General features: G+C 36.2%; 1 protein-coding gene across 9 annotated transcripts in view; it reads left to right on the top strand.

Annotated features, from left to right (window-relative positions):
- The window catches only part of GRM8 (glutamate metabotropic receptor 8), an 850,565-nt gene that overhangs the window by 543,808 nt on the left and 286,622 nt on the right, over nucleotides 1-20,135 (top strand). The gene's annotated exons all lie outside the window — the stretch shown is intronic.

Raw genomic sequence — 20,135 nt, 5'->3', positions numbered from 1 at the left:
TTTAGAAATCAAGCAGGAAGTTCTCCTTTTGCTTTGTTCAGGCAACATGAGATAAAATTTGGTTTACATTCAACACAGAATATCATGTTTTTAGCAGAACTTTGTGAAATATTATATAACATAATCTTTTTGAAGAATATAAACACTAAGGGAATTTGAAAATAATTTTCATGCAATTATCAAATTGAGCAAAATAGGAGTGTTATAATAATATGAGGTTATTTACCCCTGACATGAAGTTGGGGAACACTTTATTTATCTTATATTGGTAGGTAGTGGGAAGAGGAATACAAATGACTGCATTTTCTCAATAATTGAAATTTAACCTCCAGAAGACAGGAAGATCTTTTAAGGCAAAATTGGATGAAATCATCTTAAAGGTGAATTACTAATATCTGTATTTTTTTCACTATAGATTAAAATGTAACTCTTCCTTGATGGCTTTAATTATTATACCTCTCTGTAATATAAAAATGCTGTTAAAGACTATTAAAGCATATCTTAATGTCTAAAGACTATTAAGATGATTGGTCTCCAGACTCCAGTGATTTCTGAGTTCTTCTGTCCAATGTTTATTGTAGGTTCTTTTCCCTCTACCTTATCAGACTTCTGTTGCTGTGCTTGTCTTTAAGACTTATATCTTCCATAATTTACTTCTCTCTATCCACAATGAACAAAAAGTTAATATAAAATGTCATTAATTTAGCCAACAGGTATTTATCAAGCACAGATATTTATTGAGTCTTAAACAATATTCTGCATGGCAAACAGTGACAAAACAAACATGGAACTTATCCTTTCTTTTGGAACTTAGACATTAAACAAATAAGTATTTATTTGGGAACTTAGATTTTTAATCAAATACGTAAATGCTGGTATAATTATACAATCACTGATAAGTGCCGAAAGTGGAGGTGTACCTGACTGAGAATTTAAAATAGGGGGAATTTCCCTAATTTGCGGTGTAAGGGATGGCTGAAATCTGAGAGAGAAATGTGCAAGATAAGGGTGAACCGGTAGTGAGGGCCAGATAGGTCATGTGAAATGTTGTTGGGCATGCCTAAGATTTGTTCTTCATCTTGCAAACAGCGGAAATCCATTGACGCATAATATAACTATGTCTGATATAAGAGTAAGTTAACTCCAGTTGGAGGTTAGGTAAAGCACGTGAAGTTTAATGTATTAACTTGAAAGGGAATCTTTTTGAGTGTTTGGAGATTGAAGATGTTTGTATTTTGAACATTGGCTGTGTTCCAGTAGACCTAAACATAGGCAAATTTTCATGGACAATGTAATTCTTTTGATTTTCAGCAATTTTTTATTTCATTATTGGCTTATCTATTAGTGTCCCTTCCTTATTAATACCTTTCTGGTTTATGATAAAAGACATATATAGGAAGTAAGCCTTCAAAACTATTGAAGGAGGAGGCAACAATTATGATGACCAAGATCAAGAATTGTATTTAGTTCTGGGGTTCCTACCAGTCAATGTGTAAAGCAACATGCAATAACAGGCTATATAATTTTCATTATATAGTTGAAGCAAGTCGTCCTATTTTTTAGGAAATTATTTCTAAAAGAAATGTATCGTATGGGAATTTGACAGCCTAATGAGTAATGTTATTTAACAACGTTTTACAATAAAAACAGAAACATTCTTTCTCTTTGACTATTTCACAGACATACAATCAAAGCTCAGAATGTAATGTTTGAAAAATTGAAGGATATTCAATTCAAGGGTTTTCAAAGAGGAGGGAGATCATCTTCCTCGACCTTCTTTCAAGCTTTGATAATAAGGAATCTAACATCCTCTGAAGACAGCTTCTCTTGTATACTCTGTTTTTCGAACTTTATTTTCAAAAGAATACTACCAAGAAATTTAATATTTAAGTTAGTCAAAATAAGAACTCCTGGACAGAAGAGGTTGGTGTAATCTTGGTCACTCCATTTCTTCTAGACCTACTTTCCAGCCTTGTAGAGACTCTGAAAGATCCCAGTGGCTCTGTGGAGCACACTTTGAATCCAAAACTGTGAGTCATTGCTTTTTGCAAGGTAGTTCTTAGAAGGTGAAAATAGACATGGGGAGTTTGTGTTCTCTGTCAGAAAGCTAGAAGATGGCTATTTTATGTTAAGTGGATATGTTGAATGGGTGGTAGGTTTGTAAAGATGGCTAGTGTGCTCACCAAGTGGGACAGCCCATCCACTACCCAAGGGGTGGAGGTGCAAGGGGGACATTGGCCAAATGAGTTACCTGAGGACTAGTTTTGAATCTACTGAAGAGAGCCCAGAATGTTCTTGACTAGACCTACAGTTGATTATTATACACATAAAAACAAAAATCATTTTATACTAGAAGTTTCCTTTTTTTTTTGCATGGCTGTTACCATTGTCCAAGAATGAACTTAGTAAGGCCATTTTCAGTTTTCTATGGCCAGATTTTCTGCAAGACTCAGTGAGCTACAAAATGTACTCTCAAGTAACTGAAAAAATTGTCCCATTGAATGAAATTACTTAGTAACATCCATTTAAATATTGGATGTTGGCTGCCCTGAAGAGTAATTTCTGAGTAGATAAACTTGTTGTTAAGCTGGTTCTTTCTGACATTGATTAGATAGCAGGTCAAATTGCTTTTTATGGTCCCTTTTAGTTTGAAATAGTAAAACCATGTTGGTGTAGAGGAACACTTTTCTTCCAGTTTTTAATAGCAGGGGGCAATGCAGACAAAGCAACTAGATGCTGTTCAGAACACTGATAGAAAATTAAAGAGAAGGAAATGTAACACTCTATGTTGTTGAACTTGTAACCCTCTGTGTGGCATGCCTAACTAAGTAAAGGTTTTATGATACTTGGTTAAAAGGTCATACTTCTTTCAGGTTATTATTTAATTGGTGATGTAAAGGACACATGAGAATTTAGAATGATGAATGACTGGTGCTTAAGGTCAGAGTTACTATCAAAACAACTAGTTAAAGGTGAACCATTTAGTCAAACTACTAAACTACAAATTTCTATCTGACATCAAAGATGAAAGAACCGTGCTGGTTTGATTGCACTTAATCACTCAAACTGATTTGTTTCATCATTGGAAAAAATTATGTGAATGCTGTTCTACAGGAGAACTTTATGCTTGTTTTGAATTATGGCATATCTGGAGTTACTCATGTGTTCTTTATAGGTTTCTAAACTTCTTCTTCTTCCCTAGGGAGACAGGGAAACAAAGACTTACCTTTTAGGGTCACTTCTATTGCCACTATTTGAACAAAGTGCCGTGTTTATAATTTTTTAAAATCCAAAGATTTATCAAAAGAAAAGCATAAACTAAAGAAGAAGAGTTCAGATTTTTTCAGGGACTTCAAGCAACTGTGTCAATCCCTGATTTCAGATCAATCTAAAAGCAATAAAATATTATAACTCTACATCTTGTAAGGGATCAAATACTTTTCTGTTGCTATAAGAACCTTACTTATCATAAAGAAAAAGCATTGGCTGGGATTCCAGAGATATTTCCAAACTCCCTTTCTCTCTAGTTAAACTCATGTCAGGGCAGGACAAGTACAGAGGTATATTAATCAGGATTGCTTGATTGTAGGAACCAACTTAAGCCCATTTAAGCTGTTATAAAAGGAAGAAATTATAGGGTGCCTCAAGAAACTTTAGGCAGGATATAAAACTGTCTAAGAAGAGAACTGGTTCTAAGAATTAAAAACCTGTCTGAAACTCAGGCATCTCTCTAGCTGTTTCTCTGCTTTGTTTGGTTCTCTTTCCACTGTTTTTCTTTACTTCTTGATTCACAGGGTAGGCAGCAGAATGCCATGCTACATTTCCAGAATTTAGTTATTCTTTGTTCAGGACACTGCTCAGACTAGCAATTTTTTTTTTTTTTTTTTTTTTTAGTTCCAATTCTAACTTCTTTGAAGCTGGAATTTCATTAGTCAAACTTAGGTGATGTCAGATCTGTTCTCAGCTATCAATGGCCAGGAGCAAGTAGTATAAACTTGCTTATCATGGACCACTCCTTGTGCAAGGGACATTTATGAAGTTTCTAAAATGACTTTTGGTGAACATGAAATTAGAGTGTACAAGAGGTAGAAACCCAACAGAAGAACGATGCCTGGGTCTCTGAAACTCATTGCTTCTTTAAGTGGGTGAGTTTTTGTTAGGCTAAGGGCAACATGAATTAAGAATCTCATAGAAATGATCAATCTTGAAATTATTTAATGCAAGCCCTCATACTGGGGTTGCATTCCCTGAAGCCAAGAGAAATGAAGCTACTTTTCTAAACTTGCCAGTAAGATAGTTGCCTAACAATTTCAGTGGTCAATATTCTTTGGAAAAGATGGACACATGTTTGGGGTCACAGAGACTGGTTTAGAGGTGGAATTTATCAGTGTCTTCTTTTCTTTTAAAACCTCATTTGGGGGCTTACTACAAAATGAACAAATAAATAATGTTGAGAGTCTGTGAACACCTAGTCTGACCTTGAAACAAATATTTGCCTCTAATACCTGTTAGTGATCTAAAATAATATAAAAATTGAGCCTCCATGTTGCTCAAATGTGGCCACTCTCTAAGCCAAACTCAGTATGTAGATGCATTGCCTTCTCCCCAGCATGGGCCATGACTCCCGGGGATGAGCCTACCTGATGCCGAGGGATTACTACCAAGTACCAGTTGCTGATGTAACTAGAAAAAGGCCTTGAATAAAGAGGTCAACTCAGACTGGCAGAATATCTCAGCCTACATGTAATATCAGTTGTTAAAAACTGCCTTTTGACTTTAGATAAAATGGGGAAATGGAAAGGAAAGTGAGTTTATATGGCTGTGAGTCTCCAAAAAAGAGTCAGGAGGTCATCAGAGGGGTCACACTTATGCACGCCTCAGCAGGTACCAGAGACAACCAAGGTAGATGGAAACTCAGGTGCTGGTTCTCCTGAGGGCTGCAGAGACCCAAAGGTTCTAGGTTTCATGGCAGATGGCTCTGGAGTTCAGGGCCATATCAGTTGGCCCTACTTTGGAGTTTGTGTTCCTGAGTGTGATGGAGTTGGACTCAGATATGACCTTTCTACACATGCCTCTTCTGTTACTTTTACTGGACTTGTGGTTGGCATTTGGGTTGGTGTATACTCAGGAGACCTGAATCTCTGAACTGTCCATGTGACAGCCAGGCCCTGGGCCTTAGCAGACTTGTGGCTCCTACTCTCTGGTTTGTTGGACTTACTCTGGCCAGCTGACAGGGAGGTGAAGAGGGTCAACCACCACACCAAGGAGCCAAGAGTGCCTACAGCTGCAAGCAGGAGAATTGCATCCATCACCCATATGGAATCTAAGCCCCCTCTTGATATAGAGGGGGACTGGACATAACCATCCCAGGGTCCACAGGATGGAGGAATAGAGTACAGATTAGAGTGGACTTACTGGTGTTTTGGTGAGAAACTATTGTGATTAGTAAGGAAAGAAATGTAATAGTGATGTGGAGAGGGTAGGCATGGTGGCTGCTGATAGTAGGGAGCTGGAAGAAGAGATACGGTGTGGGGGCATTTTCAGGATTTGGAATTGCTCTAAGTGTTGCTGCAGGGAGCGATGCTGAACATTGTATGTCCTGACATTGTATGGCCCATTGGGTGGACTGGGGGAGAGTGTGGACTACAATGTGGCCCACTGTCCGTGTGCTGCAGCGGTGCTCCAGAATGTATTTGCCGCGTGCAGTGGATGTGCCACAATGATGGAAGAAGTTGTTGATGTGGGGTGGGTGGGTGATAGTATATGGTGACCTCATATTTTTTGAATGTAACATTTAAAAGAAAATAAAGAGAAAAAATAAAGATAAATAAATATGGATTTAATATTAGAAAACATACTACACTCGCAAAAATATGTCAAATATGAAAATGATAAGTACCTCAAAAGACTGTTAACCTTTTGATTAAAATATAACCATCAGCTCTGTTACAAGTACAAAACATTAACTAACTAGAATGGAATAAATGTTTAACATGATAAAAAACATATCTCTCAGCCTACAACTGATTAGATTTTTATAGTTATCACCATTAAATAGATGAATTAGAACTATTATCACTATTATTGTTATTCTGTAAATTTTAACCAATGTGATCAAGCATGAAATGAAAATGAGAGATTATTAAAAAGGAAAAATCAGTATTATGATTATTTTCAAATGATTTGATCTCAAGAAAATAAATTGAAAAAATATTAGAAGCATTTACTTTGGAAAGATGATCAATATATAAAACTAATATTAAAACATTAAAAACTTTCTGGAGTTTATAAAAATAGCTCAAATTTTAATTATGAGAATAAATGAATAAAAATAACAAATGATTTTGAATAAAAATTATTCCTATCAAACTTTTAACATTTGTACATAGTATCAAGTTAAAATACTCAATCCATTAGGAATCAGTATCAGAATATATATATAATAAATGGAACAAGAGAGAAATTTCCATAAACTTACAATGATGATAAAGAAAGAAATATGCACATGTCTATATACCTATGTATATATGAATTTATTTGATAAAGGTTGTTTTACAACTTAGTGGGAAGGATATTTTATCATTTCATGTGAATTATCAATTTATATGAAAATCAAGTGAAAAGATTCTTCTACATAAAGAAAAACAGTATTATATACCTGTAGTTTATTTTAGAGTTAAGCTTAAAAAGAAGAAACAAAAGGGAAAAAAAGCTTAAAATCTGTAAAAGAAATTACAAAAGAAAAACAGACATTTAACGTGGTAAAAAGTTAACACTGGTATATTAAAAATATTATGAACATAGTTTTAAAATAGAAAACAAAGCAAGGCACGCAGGTATGTTAATAACTGCAATACAATTGACAAATGATTAATGGGAGCATGGGCATGTACACACACAGCGTAAGGATAAGAAAACTATGTAAAGGGCCCAAAGAATCCAATACAGAGAGCAGGGGAGGTGACATCTGATTTAAGTAGCAAATATTAAGTGGCATTTCCTCAAGGAGACAGATGGGGAAAAGGTACTCATGGAGGAGAAAGCCGTCTAATAGTAGCTGGGTGACAGGGAAGAACATGCACATTCTGAGAAAGCTGAGTGTCCCCACGGGGACAACCCAAGAGAGTGGTCAGTGAGCAGTCTGGAGATGAGACTGGCAAGCTGAGCGTGGGTCTGGTTAGAAATCTATGCCAAACTCTTGTATTTGAAGTTGATGTTGCAGGCAACAGGTGAACTTAAGCTTTTTGAGCAGGACGATGAAGTGCTAGGGTATTTTAGAAAAGTAACTATGGCAGCAGTTTGAAGACTGGAAAGAGTGGGATGGATGGCAAGAGACAAGTTCAGTGATGGTCCCAGTAGTCCAGATGAGAGATTAGTGCTGGAAATGGAGAATGAAAGTACAAGTGGAAAGAAATGAAGGAGGAAGAAGGCGATACAGAAACAAATCAAGAGGTTTTGAGAAATGTCTTAGTTTCCTCAAAGAATATTTCATCATAAAGCTTTATGACCTCTCATTATCAGAGTTAATTCAGTATTTTAGTATATATAATAGTGATGGAATTGACTTGACACTACTTCCTGTTTCTTCTACATCTAGAAGTAGAAACTGAGACATAGAATGTCATTATATGGAAACACATGGAATGTTAGCTAATGTTATCCTTTTTTTTTTAAAAGCTTTGTTTGTTTATTTCTCCCCCCTCCCTCCACTGTCTACTCTCTGTGTCCATTCACTATGTGTTCTTCTATGTCTGTTTGCACTCTCATTAGGCAGCTCCGGGAACTGATCCTGGGACCTTCCAGAGAGAGAGAGGCAATCATTTTCTTGCACTACCTCAGCTCCCTGGTTTTGCTGGGTCTCTTATTGTCTCTCCTCTTATTGTCTCTTTTTGTTGCGTCATCTTGCCGTGTCAGCTCTCTGTGTTGACTGGCACTCCTGTGCAGTGTGGCACTCCTGCATGGGGTGGCACTCCTGCGTGTAGCGGCACTCCTGCATGCAGTGGCACTCCTGAATGGGCCAGTACTCTGCATGGGCCACTTGACTTCACCAGGAGGGCCTGGGTATCAAACCCTGGGCCTCCGATATGGTAGATGGGAGCTTAATTGCTTGCGCCACATCTGCTTCCCCTCATGTTATCTTATGATTAAATTTTACTTAATAAATGGGAAGCAAATGAGATAAGGAAACTATCTGTTTATCTTAAATACAAACACACTTTTTGATAAATACCTCATTTGAAAAAATTAAGAAAATTATTCATAATTTGGAAGTACATTATTTAATTACTTCTTGAATCTTAAAGTTTGGAGAAGATGGAGTAGTTCCTGGAAATATTTATACATTTTTAAGAGTGAAAAATATAGAGAGATACTGAGTATATAGAGATAAAGAGTTTAGTTTAAAAATAGGCAAATTTTTGGCTTCTGACTAAAGAAACTTCAGGCTGCTAATGAAGTATTAATATAAACTGAGAAATGAAATGTAGCAATCTTACTGTACTCACCTCTTATCTTCTAACTGAGTAGGGTGATAAACTGTGGGGAATTTTATGCCTAATTTCTTTTGTAACCATAAAGGTCAAGGTTTATTTCCTTCCTTAAGGACTTTCATGGTTCATTTCTGGGCCAGGATGGTGTCAACAAAGAAGGAAAACATGACGAGAAAGCCAAGGTGTTGCTCTAGATCTGCCTCAGGTCCTGCTCAAATTTACCCACTGTTTTGGGGATCTTTTACTTATTTTACATTCCTGTACATCCTGAATTTCTCCATCATGTGCTTAAAATAAAGAGGAATAAATGAGAAGCAAATCTCAGAGAGAGAGAGATGTAAAGCCATGAGCCCAAATCACAGCGGTGCTGTAAGAGCTGGCCTTGGGACTTAAAGGGAGTTGGAGCAGTGAGCCTCAAATGAAGAAAAAGAAAACAGGTGAAGGAGCAGAGAGGACATAAGATGGTGGGGAACATTGCAGAAGGAGTTCACATGGAATAATTTGTATTTTTCATAGTGACCAGAAGCACAGCCTTCCTAGTCAGATATAGTTTGAATCCATTTTCACTTCTCATTATTTTGTGATTTTGACCAAGTTACAAAACTTTTGTTTCCTCATCTATGAAATGGGAATGACTGTTGTATATAGAAACTCGGGTTCCTGTGAGGACTAAAAGAGACAGTGTTTATAAGGAACTTAATATATAGAAGGAGTTTAATAAAATAATCAATACACTGTATAATATGTGGAGAACATTTTGTCAATTGAGATAAAATGAAGTTCGTGCTTGAGTCAGTTTACGATGATGAGATGAGTAGATTGGGATTGAGGACTTGAAAATCTTAGGAAGATGTAGAGTTGAAAAGCACTACGTATCAAGACTACTAGTGGAAATGAAATGAAAAGAAGGCAAAAGTTGGGAAAGATTTGTCTAACATAGCACTTATCAATAAGGTTTTCCCTGCATGTCAGCTCCTTGAGTACTGAAAGAGAAATCTGAATTTTTTAACAATGGTCTCAAATAAATGGGCAGCTATATTGCTGTTGAGATGGCCATCTGATGAGTGTAGAGCAGGTCAAATGGAGCTTATTTGCTCGTTATTTCTTCTGTTTCCTTCAAAATTACATACTTTAAAAAAAGAAAGAAAGAAGATTTTTAATGGAACAGCTCCCATGTTATTAGGGGTAATTATTTTCTAGTGATATTTCAGAAAGAATCTACCTGAAAATTATAATGTTAGCTTCATTATCTTTCCCTTTAAGTTTGTTAATGCTTATAATTACATTAAAGTTTAAACAAGAAGTTAGTTTGAAAATGAGGAAAATGAAAGAGCAAATTCACTTTGGGAATTTGGGTTTTCAGTATCTTTTGAATGTGATCGAAAAACCATGCTTGTGAAAGGGCTTTGCTATGGAACATATACATACCTTTACCTGTAACTAAACTAAGTCAGCAATGACCAAATTTGGGGTTTTGAATTTTTTTTTAAGGAAATGCATATTTATATGTTTGTGTCATACATGTTCATTTAACAAACATTTATTGAGTGTGTAATATTTGCCTGAACTGTGCTATTTGTATTTTTTCTCACTTCCATCTCCCACTTATTCTTTCCCTTACTTCATGTTCCTTATATCTTAAATTTCTTTCCCCCTCATCTTGTCCTCTGTTCTTCCCAATATCTGTCAACTTGCTCATGTGATCATTTGGTAACCAAGAGAGAGCAAATGATTAAGAGAGTAGGTCTTTGAGGGAGATAAACATGACTTCAAATCCTAGCTCCCCACGTATGAGACCTTGGATAACACTTAAATTTTATGGGCTTCTGTGTTCCCATCTTTGGATGAGAATAATAACCATACCTACCTTATAGTGATATTGTGAGCATGTAATGAGATAATTCATGCTCAAGGGCTTAGCACAATGCCTGGCACATTATTAATAATCAGTAAGTGGTAACTATTATTATTTTCTTTCTGTCCCCTTTACTCAACTGCTTACCTGTAAACCCTCTATAAATGTTTGCTGAATTTTATACTCATATACATAAACACCCTCTGTAACACACACACATTCACATTCTCACACATCCTCTGGCACACTTTAGATTTCAAGGCATCTGATGAGTCTCTTTTGATCAGGTATAATGTGTTGCCTGAAATCAATTAAACTCTTGTTTTCCTAAGGCTTAATTCATATATCATCAAGGTTACTTAGTGTGTTTTTTGTTTTCTTTTGTTTTTTTTAGTTCACTTTTTCTTTCCCCTTGCAGTTCATCTTTTGAAATCTTTATGTCTTTTAGCATCTTAGGGTGAATATGGGAATAAGAGACATAAAACCCATACTAACTCATTTTGTCTAAGTAAAAATGACCTGTTAAGTGAGGAGGTAGTGGCTATTGTTTAAAATGGTGTTCAGGTACTACATATTAGGATACAATACATCTCGTATGTCAACCTATCAGGAACATGCACATAGGCTGTGAGGAGATACCTGTAATCTATACAAAGAATTTAACTGGAGGTTGGTGGTCTCACCTGACTCAGCCAGGGAAAAATCTTTTGTCTCAGTGCACCACCTTTTCAGTTGTCTGTACCCACAGAACAGAGAAGAGTGTACTCCATGTGAAAGAATTAATTGAAAGCCATAAGCCCCTGTTCATGTAATAAAACATGTATGAAAATACATAAAAATACATATTTTAGCAGGTAAAAGGGATGTGGGTAGTACTAGTCTCTCAGAAAATAATTTATTATTATTAATTTACTCTTAATCCTGCTAAAAAAAGCTCTCATTTCCCTAAGATCTCATGTTTTTCTTTACTGACTTTCTAGGTAGGTGTGTGACCCTCTGATTTATATTTGCTCATGATCAACAGTGAGCAATTCTGACTATTTTAATAATACATCAGAAGTGGCCCTTCCCTCTCGCCCCTTTCTTTTTGTTCTTCTCTATCCTTACTTAAACATTAGTTTTGTTAAACTATATTAAAATATATATACCCTTATCTCTATCCTCTTTGCACTTTGATCAAATTTAATGACTTGAAAGAAGATGCTTGCTGTACTTTTTACTTTATTTATGAAAGTATAGAATACATACAAAAAGTGCAGTAATTGTAGAGCTCAATGCATTTTCATAAACTGCAAATACCCCAAAGTAGCACCCAGAACATCCAACCAGCACCCAGAACACCCAGTCAGCAACTCAAAACCTTCCTCCAGTCCTCACACCCTTCCCTCCAGGGTCACTATCTTGACTTCTAACAGCATAGGACAAGGTAGCTCATAGATATGAAATTATACAGTATGTACTCTTTTATGTCTGGCTTCACTTCACCGTAATTTTTGGTAAAGAAAAAAGTAGAGCATATTTTGCACCATTATCTCTCTGTATTAATGTTAGTTTCGATTATTAAAATTACTTTGTAAGCTACTCAACATTTAATTTTTAAAGCATAATGAATTATTTTATGAAATAACATTATTATCTCTTAGTGAGTTTTAAAATCTATGAAAAATTAAAATTTTAATATAACACTCTTTTTTTTAGAAAGTGATAAATATTACCTTTAGAAACATAACTTTTGCATTATTCCATCATTTTTTAAAATTAGAGGTATTATCTCAGTATTATTGTGATTCTAGAATATTGTTGCTCTATGAATTAGAAGAAATGGTTCTACAAAACAGTTCCAGGTTGTTCTCATGGAATTTTTATTATATTCAAATGTTCAAATATCAAGAAAATTAAAGTCAAACATTCTTTGTAGACAGATTACAATTGTGTGTGTATTGTGTGTTGTCATTGTTGTGGTTGTTTTTGTAATTTGGAGGTTGGAGAAGGCATAAACATAATATCAGTGATGAAAGAGAAAAACTTAATTAAGTTGGTAGTGGATGTGACTCAAGTGGTTGAGCACCTGCTTCCCACATGGGAGGCCCCAGGTTCCATTCTGGGTGTTTCCTAAAGACAAACAACAACAAGCAAACAACCAAAAAACCAACTCAGGAGAGCCAATGTGGCTCAGTGGTTGAGTGCCAGCTTCAATCCCCAGCCCTGGTAACTCAGGGCTTTTAATAAGGTTGAATTGAAAAGTGAAAATATTGGTACATAGCACCCAGATACTGGCCAGATGCTAGGCATTTGATTAATGTATATGGACATTAAATATGACTTCTGAAGTCTATTTCACTTTCCAGGAAACAGAATTCTCATGACTGTTCCAGTTTTAATCAGCATCATTGAGTACTACTTCTTAATTGCCTAATTATACCAGGCACTATCCTAGGCACAAAGCAGAAGGAAATTTTATTCTTGCAGCTAGTCCTCTAGGGTATTTCCAAATTACCCACAGCATCAGTGTGAGACAGTAATTTTTTCCCCTCTCAACATGTTATTTCACCAGGGAGGAAGACACATTCGTTTTTCCCAATTTTGCTATTAATGACACGTCAGAGTTGTCACAAATTCTAGAATCAATATATTCTAGAGTGCTAGAGTCATTTCAGAAAACTATAGTGTTCTTCATAACAGAAATAAATGCTCCCTGATTTTTCTCTCCCCATAATTGCCTTCAGAAAATATATTGGCCCTCTGTGACAAACTGTCAGACTGACATTTCAGAATATTTTTTGCAGGGAATATTTGAATAAGAATTAGTTGGGAATATCTTTCTGATCTTACTAGATAAACTTAACTACCATCATAAAACTGAAACTTTTGATACATGTGAAGAAGCTTGAGAAATGGCATCATTTTCCCACTGTAAAAAGCCTGTAATTAGTAGATTTGATAAATTATTAGATTTAGGTGAGAAAGTTTTTCTTTCCTAATCTAGCATGGTTTATGTGCACAGGTATAAGCTTTCTGTTACTGTTTAAAAATTAAGAGATTTTTATGGCTATGTTTGCGTAATACTTTCTTGTTATATGGTTACGGGTTATGGGTTTCATCGGTTCGAACCATGTGAGTCTTTAAAGAGGGCTTCAGATGCAAAATTGAAATGATACTACTTTGAGCAATGAAACACTAATGTATGAAAAAACAATTGCCATTTCTTGTTGTTGTTGTTTTCTTTTTAGCATTACTTAAAGGCCATCTTTTGGCTTTTGAGCATGATGGCAATGTGCTCCACTGGTACTGAAGCAGAAAATAACCAGTCCATAAATTTTCTAGCAGCTTCTACATACAAAATAGTTAGGAAAATAAAATATTTAGCAAGCTCAAGGATGGTTTCAGCTGAGTAGCTTTAAGTTCTGCAACATATATAACTAGAAAGTGAATTTCTAATACCAAGAGCTTTTCAGTTTACAATGTGGGCTGTGTGTGTCTGTGTATATGCACTTACCCACACATATATCTTTCTTGTGTAGAGAATATACTCCTTTTTATCTAGAGATAGAGGAACTGAATAAAATAGAATCAAGTGATATGGTGCAAGGAAGAGATACGTTTCCTTTCCATTGTCAAGAAAAAAAACTTTTAGACTCGTATAGAAATTGGGTAAGAGTAGAATTTTTTAATTACTTCATATCTTTCAACAAGAACTTGGATAAGCCAGATGCCATTTGAGCTTGTGTTAACTTTTGGCTGGCATTTACAGAAAGTATTTCCAGAGTCATTTCACTACTTGTAATATTATTGTTATTTAATCTTAAGAACTGAACAATGAGAACTAGAAATGCTCAGAGACTGGTGATCGACACCCACCTATACTACATTTTTAGACCGTCATAATTTAGGCATGGTGTGGTTTCAGATTAGTGTAACGCACTGTTTTAAACTGTTAGCAATGTACAGCAAGCTTTTAAATACTTCATTCTAAGTGGTCCACAGGACAGATGTGTTTGACTTATGCAAGTTTAGGTGATTTCATTTGATAGCACAAGGGCCCATGCTTGCAGATTCAACCTAAATTTAAAAAGCAAAGCCCCGAGAATTTCAAGAGTTCCTGAAATAATAGTACCTGATTAGTCTATCCATTGCTATCATTTGATTTGAATTGGGAATAAAATGTTAAGTACCTTGTCATTAAACAGCGATAGTTTGTTAAAATTTTAAATATTTCCTTTTGTGGATCAGAGAATATGATTACTTATCATTTTGATCGAAAATATTTTTTTAATAGTTTCCTGGAAAAGACAATGATGTCAAAAATATATAAGATTGATTCCTTTCAGTGTGGGTTCAGTTCACTTGAGATGTAGATTAGGAGGGGTCAAATAAAATTAGCCATATGGTGGTCAGGATAAGTAATAAAAAATTGCTTTAAACTATCTATCGTATATATATTTTTCTGTCCCCACCATAGATATTGAACTGTCAATATTCTGTTAGTATCTGAGGGGAACAATAATCTTGTCATTTGGGATTTATATTAAAAATGTGTATGTATAAAGACAACGATGTTTTAACTGTGTTTTCTTATGTCATTCCTCAAACAATGATTCCTTTTGATGATAAATTTTAAATTTATCCACCTTAAATCTTTTCTCGTTGCTAATTGCCTTGAATGTGTTTCAACACATCATACTGATAATCCTAGCTATCCTGATGCTTTTCATTTTAAAATAACTTCATATATACATATAATTCTCATCAGACAAACAATCCTAGGGGGAGGTGGCAAGTAAGGAGATGCCATTAACTCATTAGACAACTGAGGTGCATAAAATTTAAGGAATACAGTCAAGATTTACAGATGATAAGTCAAGGAATTGGAACTAGATCTTGCATTTTCAATTCTATGTGCAATATCTCATGGGTCAAAGGAACCTGAAATAGGACATTGCACTGAAGGCAGCCGTCTTAGTTTGCCAGGGCGGCTATAACAAATGCCACAAACTGGTTGGCTTTAACAACAGAAATTTATTGTCTCACAGTTTTGGAGGCTGAATCCAAATCCCCATGACATGGATCCCCAGGTCAGACTTTCTTATGGAGTCCATAGCATTCTGGTGATGACTTGCCAGCACTCCTTGGGATTCCATGGCTTGTAGGTGCATTTCTGCCTCTATCATGTGATTCTCCTCTCATTCTTTGGCTTCTCCTAAATGAGTCTGAATTTCCTATGCTTATAAGGACCACAGGCATATTGGATGAAGGTCTACTCTGATTCAGTCTGGCCTCATCAAACTAGGATCTTCAAAGGTCCTATTTATAAATGAAATCATATCCACAGGAATTCATGTTTTTGTATGGACATGATTTGTTTTACCACAGTAGCTTTTATAGTTAAATCTGCATTTATTCATCCATATATTTATTCAATAGTATTTTAATAATTGTCTACTATGTAACAGTCTTTGCTAAGAACTGGACAAACAACAGTGACCAAGGCACAGTCTCTGCCTTCAGGATACCTTTTAGTAGGGCAAGCGATCAGTTAAACAGCTACAAAGTATGAAGTATTACAATGCTAAAGTAGAGAATATGGTGGGAAGAAGAAGGGCAGGGCTGATTTAGTGGGAAAAGCAGGGAAAGTAGTACTCAGGTGATCATATTTAAACTGAGACCTGAATTATGAGAATGATACAAACCTAGGGGGGAAAAACTGGTGCAAAAGCTTTAAGACAGAAAAGAGATTTGTGCAAGTACCATGTCACTGGAGTTGGGACCCTTTTTACTAACAAGTGTATTATTTCCTGAAATTCACAAAATATGGCTTCACTCTTTAAGGTTTAAGATGGCACATCATCTTGTAAATATTTTGTAGACGACCATGGAAGACCATGTAGCTGTTCTTATAGGATTTAGGGTCCAGGCATGTTCTCCACATGATCCTTTGCTACTCCCTGCTTAGGTTGGGAGAATATATTTGTAAAGTGTTTTCTTTGTAGTTAGCATTGTAAACCTGACACCACTGAACAATGAAGAAATATTTGTCTTTCAAATACTTCCCAGATTATAGTAGTGGTAGTTGTGAAGTGTAAGAGCACAAACTGAAACAGATAAGAGCTAGTCAAATTTAATTTTCACAGCAATTTTTGTGACTGCTGTGGTCTTTTAGGGAATGGAAACTCTTCATTGCTCTATACCTTCATTGAGTCATTCTCCATCCCACACTTCTCCCTCTGCAAAGAGGAGAAGGTTGATTAGGAGGAGTCAGAGTCGCTGGTTGATTGGCTAAAAGCAACTGAGCAAGGCTCTTATCTGAGGATTCTCTGAAGGAACAAGGACAATGAACTTCTGGGATGATCGCTCAAAGCAGGCCAAGCCATCTAGCATTTTCCCTGTGGATGTGCTTTCTCACGTGCAAACGCTAGCCAGAAGTCACTCAGGCCTGGGACAAATTGGCCTAGTTCCACTTTGAATTAGGCTCTGCCCATGTAACTTTTCCTCATTTTCCTGCAAGGCCTCTTAGACCTAATTAACAGAGGGATAATGTTCCCTCCATATTATCTCCAGTAGTTTATGAAGTTTATGAAGTAGTTTTGGAGTTTGACACCAAAGCCACAATTGATAAAGTATAATGGTGCATTCCTTTTCTCTTTATGAGTATGTTTCCTTGAGGACTTCAATAGGAGGGCTGCCTGAGCCAAGGCAAGACTTGGGCATTTCTAGTTTTCCTTCCAAAGATTATCTTTAGAGAGGAACCAAATGCAAGTTTTTTTTTAAGAGTCCCAAATTAAATTTAGGTATGAACAAGCTTACATGTTAGGTCTTATTTAAAAATACACACATACATATACACATGAATAACTCAAATATACGCATATAATATAGAAAGTTGTAATGGAGATAAGATTTTCCTAAGACAGAATGTTTTGCCTTTTTTTTTTAAGATTTAGTTATTTATTTATTTCTCTCCCCTCACCCCCCCACCCCGGTTGTCTGTTCTCTGTGTCTATTTGCTGTGTCTTCTTTGTCTGCTTCTGTTGTTGTCGCGGCACGGGAATCTGTGTTTCTTTTTGTTGCGTCATCTTGTTGTGTCAGCTCTCCGTGTGGGCGGCACCATTCCTGGGCAGGCTGCACTTTCTTTCGCGCTGGGCGACTCTCCTTACAGGGCGCACCCCTTGTATGTGGGGCTCCCCTATGCGGGGACACCCCTGCATGGCTGGGCACTCCTTGCGTGCTTCAGCACTGTGCATGGGCCAGCTCCACATGGGTCAAGGAGGCCCGGGGTTTGAACCGCGGACCTCCCATGTGGTAGGCGGATGCCCTATCCACTGGGCCAAGTCCGCCGCCTAAGACAGAATGTTTAATCTGTCCTCTCCATTTTAATATAAACCGAAACTTTGGAATGCAACAAGGACAACAAAAAATAAAGAAACTATAAAAAATTGAGAAGCAGAGGATGACATTTTTGTTGACTCTCAAAGTTGTAACTGAGTACAACTTCTGGATTTAAGATCTTATTATGGTACCTTATTTAATCACATTGGTTTCATTTCTTTCCTCTGGAATTTCCTCTGGAAAAATGTGAGACTGATGCATTTATTGAGTTCTTATTGTATATCAGGTAGATTTATGAGTGCCATTTGGAAACAGTTCTGTGAAGTAAGAACCATTTTTATCTCTACTTCTATATATGAGGGAATAAGCACATATCTAGTTTATATACCTACTTAAGTACTGGAGCAAGGAGCTGAGCCTTGAAGATTTAGACCAGAGCTGTTATCCTTAATCACTGTGGTGATTATGGTAATTACCTTAGTAATTAAGGTATACCACCTCTAATGATAACTGCTATTGTAGAAGCTGGGGGAAACTTGTTAGTGAAAAAAGCATGTGTCTAAAAGATAAAACAAAGAATCTTTATAATTTAGATACAACACTGGGACTCATGGAGTCAGAGAAGCTGTCTGTGTCTATGCAGATAATGTTGTGAAACAAAGTGAAAATAGGCACAGAGCATATCCCTACCTCCAAAAGTGTTTCCAAGAGTTGAAAGACAATGGATAAAGCAAATACAACTTCACTGTAAATCTTTTGAAATTCCATTACAGTTGTATGCTTCTTGGGTATTAATATTCATGACTTTCTAGATGCTGAGGAATGAGCATTAATGTTCCTTGCAGCCCAATAGCATTTTCTTAATTAGCTTCATTGAGGTATAATTGACATATAATAAAACTCACCCAGTTTTAAGCGTACAATCTGGTGTATGTACTGTTGTATGTTCACCACCACAAGCATGATAATAGAATTTTTTATCACTTCAAATGCTTCCCTCTGCCTCTTTGCAGCTAATTTCCTCTCCTGCTCTCAGCCCTTGGAAATCACTGACCTGCTTTCTATCTCTATAATTTTCCTTTTTTCAGAAACTATTATGAGTGGAATTATACATTATGCAATCTTTTGTTTCAGGTTTCTTCCACTTAGCATGAAACTTTTGAGATTCACCCAGGCCATTGTGTTTATCAGTAATTCATTGTCTCTTTTTGTTTGTTTTCACTTTTGCATGAGTATATCACAATATGTTCATTTATTTCTCAGTTGATGGACATTTGGGTTGTTTCCAGTTTTTGCCATTATAAATGAAGCTACTTTGTACATTCAAGTACAAGTCTTTGTGAGGTCATATGTTTTCATTTCTCTTGGATTAATACTTGGGAGTGGTTATTGCTGACTTGTATAGTTAGAGTTTGTTTGGACACTATGGGCGGGGCAGACAACCCCAGGATTTTGGCACCTTGTTAGTGGGCCCTTTCTTGGAACATATGATAACCTATCCCCACAGTATATTGGAGTTGGACTCATTTATAATTTTCTTACTTGTGGTCCTTATGTCCCTTTTATTTGAACTTATAATTAGCACTATACCCATTAAATATGTGTCCCAGAGACTTAAATTTTCCAGCTGTTCATATGCTGGTTGAGCCCTGAATCTCAGCAGAGTTATAGCCAACACCTACCCTCCAATTCATCAAACTCACCCAGGACAACTAAGAAAAGAATGACGATGGACAACACCCATCCCCAAAAAACAGAGAGTATCTACAATTGCAAACAAGACAGTTCCACCCATCTGCCCCATGGAATATAAGTCCCCTCTCAACCAGAAGCAGAGGACATCACCATCCCCAATTCCTCAATATTGAGAATGAACAAAGATAAGGGGGGACTACAACTATGGATTAAAGTAGACTTATTGTTATTCTTGTAGTGGAAGAACTTGAAAATTGATATAAAAGCAGTGGCCTCCAGAGGTTCTCGGGGGAGGGAGAGGGAAGAATAGGTGCAACACGGGGCATTTTTGGGACATTGGAATTGTTCTGCATGACATTGCAATGGCAGATACAGGCCATTATTTATTTCATCAAAACCTATGAAATTGTGCTGTGCAAAGTATAAACCTTAATGTAAACTGTAGACCATGTTTAGTAGCAATTCTTCAATATATGTTCTTCAGTTGTAACAAATGTACCATAGTAATGAAAGATGTTGTTAATGGGGAAAAGTGTGGGAGGGGGAAAAGGTGAGATATATGGGAATCCCTATATTTTTGGTGTAGCCTGTATGCAATCTAAAGCTTCTTAAAAATAATTTAAAAAGAGTCTGTTTATGTAAATCTGTATTAGTTAGGGTTCTCCAGAGAAACAGTATCATGTGTATACAGGTATACATATAACTATACTGTTTTAGTTTTAGACTTCTGAAAGCAGATTCCATAAAATGCATTGGCTTTAAATATAGTAATT

The sequence above is a fragment of the Dasypus novemcinctus genome, chromosome 5 (assembly GCF_030445035.2).
Source record: "Dasypus novemcinctus isolate mDasNov1 chromosome 5, mDasNov1.1.hap2, whole genome shotgun sequence".
NCBI classification, from domain to species: domain Eukaryota; kingdom Metazoa; phylum Chordata; class Mammalia; order Cingulata; family Dasypodidae; genus Dasypus; species Dasypus novemcinctus.
Note: the sequence above shows the minus strand (reverse complement) of the source record. Positions and strands in the feature narration are given on the sequence as shown.